Source organism: Lissotriton vulgaris, chromosome 3_1 (assembly GCF_964263255.1).
Source record: "Lissotriton vulgaris chromosome 3_1, aLisVul1.2, whole genome shotgun sequence".
Taxonomy (NCBI): Eukaryota; Metazoa; Chordata; class Amphibia; order Caudata; family Salamandridae; genus Lissotriton; species Lissotriton vulgaris.
Window position 1 is genome coordinate 2,069,516,760 of NC_141689.1, and position 9,912 is coordinate 2,069,526,671.

Below are 9,912 nucleotides of genomic sequence, written 5' to 3' on the forward strand. Positions count from 1 at the left end.
GGTAGCTGAGTTTCACAAGACTCATCCTCAGAAGCCTAGAGAGGGGGCTTTAGTGGGGGGTACTGTCAGGTCCCAGCGGGTGCTGAAGGGTTCTGCACCAAGACTTCGGTATAAGGTCAAGTCAGGTTCCAACCACTTGCTCTCTGCTTGCTTGTGGAGGCAGATAGTTGCTCAATCGAGATGCAGAAATACCCTTCCTGATTGTGCCACGGACGAGTGGCTTTAACGCTCTAGTCTTCTGTTGCGGCCATTTTGTGCGCTCGTGCCTTTTCCTCAGCGCACTTCAACGGTCGTTTTCCTGCGGAATGGACGCTTCCTTGAGAGCGCGTCTTTTCGAGTTTTAGTTTCTGTCCGTTCAAATTCAGGTTTTGTCTTAGTCCTTCCCTCTGATGTCCTAGCGCTATTCTTAGTATTTCCAGTTAGCGCTTACCTTCCTCCCGGTCCAGATATCCCGCTTCTGCAGTTTCGCAGTTCCCTCGCCTCAAGGTCCTGGTAGGACGCTTCTTCTTTTGGAACTGTACTCAGCTGGAGGGAGGTAAGAATTTGATTCAGCGCTGTTCCCAATCTGTATCCTGTATGAACTCTTCAGCGCGAGAGTCCTGCCTGGCGCTCAGAACTAATGTGCATTGGTGATTCTCTTGAGGCAGATGAACGACAGCATAGACGTCTTTACTAAGCCTGTGTCAGTCAGTCAGCTGCATACCAAAGTTTCTTGACTTAATGAACTAGAGACTCACTGAGGAGTTTGAGCAAGCAGCTGTTGTTCTTCATCCTTCCAGAGCCTAGAAGACATCAAGTATAGTGTTGTATATTTTGATATGCATATTAATTATACAGTGTTATACCACCGTGAATTTGCAGCAAGTGTTGAAACTACCAGAACTGTCTGACTTACTCAATCTGGATTTAATCCTTCTTATCTGGACAACTATACCTTCCAGACTCATTTATAGAGAGAGGCTGAAGTCCACACACATTCAGGTACTAAAGATTAGATTTATTGGGAGAGAGTCAGGTGATAGTGCCCGAGTGTAGTGGGGAACTGTAGTAATGTTTTGCTTACTTTTACAGGAGATGTCCTTCCTGAATGAGGAGTAACCGAAGACCTTTTGTGTGGTAGTCTCTCTGTTCGTATCCACTTCCCCTTTCCCTTTCATTCCTGGGCTCAGAGTTCTCTAGGTGCAGGGGTGTAGGGGAGTTGGGAAATTATCCTCTAGCAAGAACCCTCTGGTCACCTGCTCCCACGGATTCAAAGGATTTCAGGTACGCTCTCTGACAAGAACCTTAAAAGTCTAAGATGTGAAATTACTTTTCATGGACGAAAAAATATACGTTTGAAGTTGGTCTTTGCTTGGACATATAATGTCCCTTCTGAAGCCTGCTGTGTTACAGAAACATGCTTTTATATCGTACTTCTTTTACATAGCTCTTCTAATGAACTATACACCATAGTCATGAATTATACAGGCACTGCAAATTATGTTCTCTTTTTACTTACAGCTGAATTTTACTCTACCCACGGTTTCAATGAAAATGGCTAGTAATAGTCATGTCTCAGTTGGATCCTGCTTGAAGACAGTCTTAATGAATAAAATAAATACATTTTGGCATTCACTGGAGTTTTCAACAGATGTTTTATGATGTGGAACCCTGCCTTCAACGGAAGAGATATTCCTCATAATTGTAAGCCTTTCCCTTTAGATACGGAGCTGCTTTAAGCCATTGCCTGTGTTATAATAGCACCTGAAGAAAGAAAAGGCACAATAGCAGCTCGGTTTATATTCTTCAAATCAAAGAAGGCAAATGTGAAAAAGTTGATGTTAGTAAATGTACTATTTTCTTTTTTTGCTCATTTTCCATATTCTATTTTTTAAAGCTAATAGTGTTAGTGACTTAATTTAGACTTGATTTATATAAAACCGTTCAAAATATTTTTTAAAGTATATCTTTTTAAATATTTATAATTAAACTAAGTCAATAGCAGGAAATATCTATCATGTGGGTGGTTAGTTTTACGTCATGACAAATTGTCACTTTTAGCTCTATAGAAAACGTGGAATTTTCTATGGAATACTTTTTTCCTGGTGGTGAGTTTTGTTACACTGTATCATTTTCAGGCTTACAAATAATACAACTAAATATTTTCAGTCACAAATTGCCTCACTTGGGGACATAAGTACAAAGAAATGTTGCAGCGTGAAGGCAGTTAAAAAATGCAGGGCTGCACCGTATTGACAGTAATATTATGCACCCCTGTGTTATCCCTTGCACAGGTGTTAATAATCGCTGGCTAGTGCCAACAAAGACACACTTGCGCCATAGTGCAAGGGTGCCTGCGTTGCAGGCATGATTATTTAGGTGTCCCTTACTGCACATAAACAATCAATAATGGTGTTTTATTCTGCAACACAAATAGAAGAAGCAAAAATGAGGAGCAATAAAAGTATTTGTCCTCGCTACGTCAATCTAACACCTGCTTTTGCAAGGTGTTAGTTTTTTGTGCTGCCTCAGATTTACACATCTTTGTAAATTTGGGGCTGCATCAAAAAGCAATGGGTCCTGCATTGGAAAATGATATGATGATATGATAAATGGGATTTGTAGAGCGCACGTTCAGCCACGGTTTCTTGGCGCTGGAGTGGAAGGGTTGAGTGATACAGAGCGGGAAGGAATTAGTTGTGGGCTTGCGAAAAGAGCCAGGTTTTAAGTGATTTTCTAAAGTGAGCATAGGAGGGGAGGAGACGAAGTTCTGGGGGAAGGGAATTTCATAGGAGTGGATCCTGGGTAGAGAATCTCAGGCCTCCATGCTTCTTACATCTGAAAGAGCAGGGAGACAGTAAGTTAGAGCCGGAAGAGCGTATGGCACGGAGGGGAACATAACGGTGTAAGAGGGAGGAGATGAAGGAGGGTCCCTGAGAGGAAAGGGCATTGTGGATCAGGCAGCCAAGTTTAAAGAGGCTGGGCTGGGCCGCTGGCAGCCAATGGATGCTCCTAAGAAGAGGTTTAGTGTGACTGAACCTAGGCTGGCCATGAATAAGCCTGGCTGCCTGGTTCTGGATGAGTTGAAGGCGTTAAGATTGATATGCAGGTATGCCCGCGTATAGAGAATTCTCATAATCAATGCAAGACATGACCAGTCCCAGAGTGACCTGAACAAAAGCTTCACGAGAGAGCAGTCTGTTGATTTTCTGAATGCGATGCAGATGGAAGAAGCAAACGGATACTACTGAGTTAATTTAAGCCCTCATGGAGAGGTCATTGCTAATAGTAATGCCTAAGCTCTTGACGGAGTCAACAGGGGAAGGAGAGGGACCAAGGGAGAGGGGCCAGAAGGTGGAGTTCCAGGGGATGCCTTGAGGCCCGGTGAGGACTAACTCAGTCTTGTCGGGATTTAGTTTTAGCAGATTTGAATTCATCCAGGAGCTAATGAAGGTCATGATGGAATGGACGTTTTGAATGGAGAAAGGGGAAGGGTCAATGTTAAAAATGAGCTGAAGATTGTCGGCATAATTGAAGATGATCACAGATCTTTTCTGAAGCTCAGACATTAGGGGACGAATATACAAGTTGAACAGGAGTGGTGAGAGGGAGGAGCCCTGCGGGACTCCACAGGTAAGACGCTTTCCTTCTGAAGAGAAGAGGGGGAGGGAGACTGCTTGGAATCGGTCTTGGAGAAAGGAGGCGATCCATCTCAGCGGTTGCCCCCGGATGCAGGGGCACTCGACACAAATTTCGTTGCTTGCACTGCATCACAAAATGCGATGCAGTGCGCGCAACAAAATTCATTTTATTTATTTTTATGTTTACTTACCTGTTAAAGTCTGTAATGCATACATTACTACCTCCCATTCTGCCTCTCCCCCTCCCCACGTCACCACCCGGTCGGTACTCCCACTACCAGCCGCAGCTGCTTTGTTGATGAGTGTTCCGGGAGAGAGTTGTTGAAATTAAGTTCCTGTATGGCTATAGTGGTTCTAGTAGGTTTGCGGGGGCTCTTTCTTTGATTTTGTAAGGTTAAGGAAGGATGGAGAAGAGGGTGGTGTAGTGGCAGTGTGCCCATTTAAGAATCGCTTTATGGTATGGTACATGTTTTTCTGGCAAATTACCATGATTTAATACCTTTTGGTGATGAGTGTTCCAGCAGACAGCTACACAAATTACACAAACATTACTGTGGATAACAAATCTTCATGCTGATAGACACGTTTGCACTGTGGTAGAAGACAGTCAGTGATGATGGCAAATTATGAAACTTGGTACCATTGTAGATTTAAATGGAAGCTTAGACTATTTCTTTGTTACTATGGTGTAGTCAGGATTTTAAGTGGGAAAAAACTGGTGGTGCTCTTAAAGGGGGGCAAAACTTTTAAAGGGGTGTGTGCTATGGAAGTAGGGGCTTGGTCTAAATCAAGATACGTAGCATTGTGTGCTTTAGAAAATCCCGTCCAATTATGCTACTTTTGGAAAAAACATGTTTTAAAGGATTTCCCTTCATTCTACAATGCGGCTCACCTAGCATGATGTCTTCAGTTCTCAGTAGTAAGCAAAATGAGCATGCGAATATCGATGTGTATGCTCTCACTGCAGTGCAATAAAAAGAAAAAACAATTGACTATCTTTGCGAGGGCCAAAAAGAGAGCCCAATAGACACCCGTTTGGAGGCTCCCTGAAAATAAGTGCCGGTCCTCAGACCTGGCCCAATTAAAGCCCAGCATTAATCCATCATAATCACTGCGCCATCCAACCATATTTTAATTGTTGTATACATTCCTACTTGTATACATATATACATCTGTTCCTGCACTTATCTTAAGCATCTATGAGCCCATTTGCCTATGGCAAGCACTGTGCCATTCATGTAGCCATACGCCGATATATCCATAGATACATCTGTCCCAGAACCACTTCTAAGCATCTATCAGACCACCCGTCTAACCTTAGTACTGATCCATGCATTCATTTATCCTTCCATCCATACATTGATACATCCATCCATTTACCTATCCATTCATCCATGTGGCCATGCACCCACTTGCCCTTTATTCAACTATACATTCTTATTTCCATGCACCCTCCAACCCCGATCCTAAATACGACGTATTATACTCATCCGTCCAGCCTCTTAAGGGGTCAAAAAGGGTGGCGATAAGCATTGAAAGGCAGATGTTTCTTATAAAGAACAACAAAGCTTTGAGTTGCTCTTTGTGGAGCATACTTCAGCACCCTTCTCTGGTGATGTTTTAAACAAAGGTACATCTAGCAAAAGAAATGTAAAGGAGCTTCTCAGTGTTATATGTTAGTTTTGAAACATAACGTTTTGTCGAGTTGTGTATAGGAACACTGCTTTAAAGTGGCCGTGACTGACAGATACTGAATACCTCTTACATTTGAGAAAGTATAACAAAGAGCTAATTTGGGGTGGTGAGAACCTGCAGTTCTATATTTCTATGTGAAGTACAGTATAGGAATATAAAAGTAATTGCAAAGCTTTTCTCTTCATATTAAAGAGGGGGTGTGAGAACTAAGTGAGCCAGGCAAAGCGAGTAATTTCCTCACACTAAAGTAAGAGCAGGGTTGTGCTGGAGTTGCCTGCTTGAGGACGTTTCCAGAGGTGCAACCAGAGCAAAGTTTCGGGGGAGCCTAATTCTTTCAGCAATAGGCAGAGTGGGGATGTAGGGGCTGTAAAAAGGGGTGAATAAGAACAGGGTCTCATTTACAAAAAAATGGTCTTTTGAAGACCTGTGAAGTACTCGGGTGCTGGTCTGTGTGTGCACCGGGGAAGCTATCTCCGAGAGGCCGGGGCAATGGGCGTTGCGCGCCTGGTGGTCTGTCTGCTAATCACCCCACAATGATGTTGTTACTGCGTTGTAAAAAGAGAAGGGAAATCCTAAGAGAAAATGTCTCTCTTTAAAAGATTTCACTGGTCCTACAATGCGAGTTACCTGGCATGATGTCTGCACTTCTCAGTAGTGAGCGATGTGCATGCTCCCACAGTCTCACTGCAGTGCAAAAAAAAAAAAACGGATTCGCTTTGCGAGGCCTGAAAATAGAGCCCCATAAACACCCGTTTCGAGACCCCCAAACATAAAGTGCTGGTGCTCAGACCCCCACTTAAAGCCCTGGGCGCAGTGTTATGTTTGCGAAGTTGTAGATACAATTGTTAGGCTAATAATGGTAATTTTTGTGTGTGCCGTTTGGTTGATAATATCATCCTAAGTACATAGATTACAATTTTTAAAAATACTATCCATAAAGTTATCTGCGGTAGGTTGCAGGGGGAGTGCTGTAGGGTGGTGGGGTGCGGCGGAGTGGTGAAAAGTACGAGGTAGTGCAGCTACATATAAATTGTAAAGGTGTATGTAAATAATCAAAATAAATACTTGCTGTATGTTCTATGTTACTACTTTTCATCCTAGTGCTCCTCTGTCGTGCTCCATCACGTTGCAGCACTGGGTCTGGAAGTCATTAGTAGAGGTTTTGTAATTGTATGTTATTATTTTAATATAGTGAACAAATGTGAAAAATAATTTAATCTATTTTTTGTTTTTCAGGAAGTTATTTCATTTGGATTAAAATTTGGACATGTCTAGAAGTGAAAAAAAAGAAAAGAGAAGAAAAATATATATTTGATGAAAAGAAAACATCTTGAATTAAAAAAATGTGAGTAGTACAGAAACAGTTTGTTCTACTAAAAGCAGGAGACCATTTTTGAAAAAAATATCGCAAACATTTAATGAGAAAAACATCACACAAAGCAAAAAAAAGAATTTTTCATGTAAGGTCAAGCAGACTTCAATTTCAAATACCAGGAAAAAGAAACATGATAAAGAAGTAGTATCTGTTACTCGGAGCCAAAAGCAATTTCAAGAAATTCATCAGAGACTTTTTAATCTAGAGGGATTCAGAATTTAATGAAGATATGCTGCAAATATAAAAGGAAAGTGTTGCAATTCAAAGAGAAGCAGTGTATTGAAAGTATAATGTATACTGCTTACAATTTGAAACAGAAGTTATTCATTCTGATTTTGAACAGAATAAAACAATTGGATAAAATAGTCAAAGTGTTGAAAGACAAAAGTAGAAAAAAGAGACTTGTGAACAGAACCATCTTTTGCACAATCTTTAGTGGTCTTTGGAGACATACTTCAACTAGTGAATCTTTTTTTAATGAGGAAAGTTACTTCCAGGAAAATAGTTTACCATTTGCAATTGATACTGGAGGTTGTTGCTACGAAGTTCAGGATGGTTGTCCTCTTCCAAAGGAGGAAATGGTTTGTAAAAGTGCAGAAGAGTCAATAGCTGAAGAAGTGCAAGGGAAACGTCCACAAGCTCCAGTGTATAAGTGGGGTTGTAGTAGTATTTGTAGTATTCGACAGAAATCCATTGATATAATGCGAAATTTGCTACGAGAATATACACAGAAACCTATTAAACAGAAGATTAAGTTGTTACAAGGACTAGATCCATGTAATGTAAGAAAATATACTGAGAAGTATAGACATTCTCTGGCTTGTCTTTCAAGAAAAGTTTGTTAAAGTGTTTTTCTATCACTTGAGGATGTTAGCAGTACACCATTCAGAAATGCGGAAGTTTGTAAGGAAACTGAACTATGTAAAAAGTCCTGCATTATGTTTAAGTGAACTGAACACATGTCTTTTTTATGGTTATTTATCAGATAATCAAAAAAAGTGTGATGATATTGAAATGCGATATTGTGGTTCAGAAGAGCAGTACATAGAAAGTGAAAGTTTGACAATTACAGATGTTGGAGGAGATGGGAAAGTGATTAGCACTGATCAGTTTGAAGAAGAAATTATAAAGTTTAATGTAGTGTGTTCTGAAATACTAAACTATGTTTGTGTTTGTTGTCGACATACTCATTATAAAAGTCAAAGAAGGAATGTTGATTTGTATTTGAAAAGTGAAAAGAAGAACAATGGTAAGTGGGAAGAATTTGCAACTTACTTACGTTTGTGGAAGGTGGTTTTGAGTTAGGTAGTGATCAACGTATATGTAAATATTGTTACAACAAATTAGAAGAGAACAAAATGCCTGCTAGAGCAGTACATAATAAGTTAGAATTAGTAGCTATTCTGGAGGAACTGGCAGAATTGAATACATGTGAGTCTGTTCTAATTCAATCTGTTCATCCTTTTCAAACTGTAATTCGGATGGGGCCTAAAACAGGTAAACTAACTGCCACCAACAGACTTGCAAAGAGGGTTGAAAGGAAGAGTGGTGTACTTACCTTTGGATTTTAAGAAAAATATTGAAGCTATTGCAGGAGAGAAATAATTTTAGTAAATGGTGTACCAACAAAGAGTCAGAAAATATGGCAAGAATTTGTGGATGTTAATAAAGTTGAAAAGGCTACCTTATATCTTATAGAGAACAATATTTATTACAAAAATGTAAATGTGGATGAACAGGTAATAAGTTTAGAAGATGAATCTGAAATTTCAAGTGGTCAAATAGGGAAAGTGGACAAGTGTAGGACTGAAGAGATTTATGAACATTACACAATATGTCATTTGCATTCAAGAGAATCAGTAGGAAGTAGCATTGCGTTATTTCAAATGAAAAAAGCACAGGGAACTCCAATGAGTGTATGGGAGAAAAGCTTGGAATCTAATTGTTTTCAACAGCTGTTTCCTACTGGAGAAGGTGGACGATATGATGACTGACCTATACAGAATCCAGCTTCACAATATCGGTCAACAAGATTATATTCTGAAGATCCTAGATTTCGACAGTGCATTCCATACATATTTCACCTTTTGTTTGAAATTGATCTGTCTTCTTCATCGTATGAAGTGAACCACATACTTAAAACTGGACTTCATCAATCATTCTTTCTGTAAAAGAATTTGTGGAGAAAGTCCAAGAAACAGATGAAAATTTAGAAGCACAGTTAATCAATTTGATGGCATGTCAAAGTGGAACAAATGAGTATTGGTGTCGTCCTCATGGAGAACTCAAGTGTATGTTAAGGAACTTTGGTACACCAACATGGTTTGTCACACTTAGCTGTGCAGAGTATGTATGGGAAGATTTGCTTGAGTTTCTAAGAGAAGCGAATTCCAATATAAAAATGTTGAAAAAAAGACTCCTGGTTAACTGTGTTCATTGGATCCTGTAAATGTGTGCAGAAATTTTAATCATAGGTTTCAAGCTATGATGTCTTTTATCTGCAATAAAAATGAATCTACCTCTTAGAGAAGTTACCAATTTTTTGGGGAGAAAGGAGTATCAAGCAAGAGGTGCACCTCACATACATATGCTACTATGGATCAAGGATGCACCTGAATTTGGAAATGATTCTGATGAAATAGTATTGTCTTTCATCGAACAGTATGTGACATGTGAGATTCCGAGAGAAGGAGGAGATAGAAGCTTGAGACAGCAAGTTTTACATTTCCAAAGTCATCGTTGTGGAAAGTATTGCAGAAGAAAATGCAAGTCTAAAGAAAATTTTACACCAAATGTCGGTTTGGTTTTCCCCGTCCAGTCATTTCTAAAGGAGAAGTAAATTCTTTTTTTTTCTTCTGTAAGGCACACAATAACTCGGAAATCTCCAAAGAATACCTACAACTTTTACAAAAGTAGAATGCGAACATGAACATCCAGTATGTTGCAGATAACTCAATTGCTGTTGCACGTTATGCTACGTCGTACATAACAAAAGCAGAAAAAAACAGAGATGAAACAAATGTGGGAAGAAATTGCACATTAGAAAAGCCTTAGTAAAGAATTGTACAACTTTACTTTGAAAATGCTTTCCCACCGAGAATATGGATCCTATGAATGTTCAGACCGCTTGTGTTCTTCAAGTTTATATTCAAAGTCACGGGGAATCATTTGGGTTATTTTAGGTCTTTTGGAAGACATTGAACAATTAGCAGCAAATGAGCC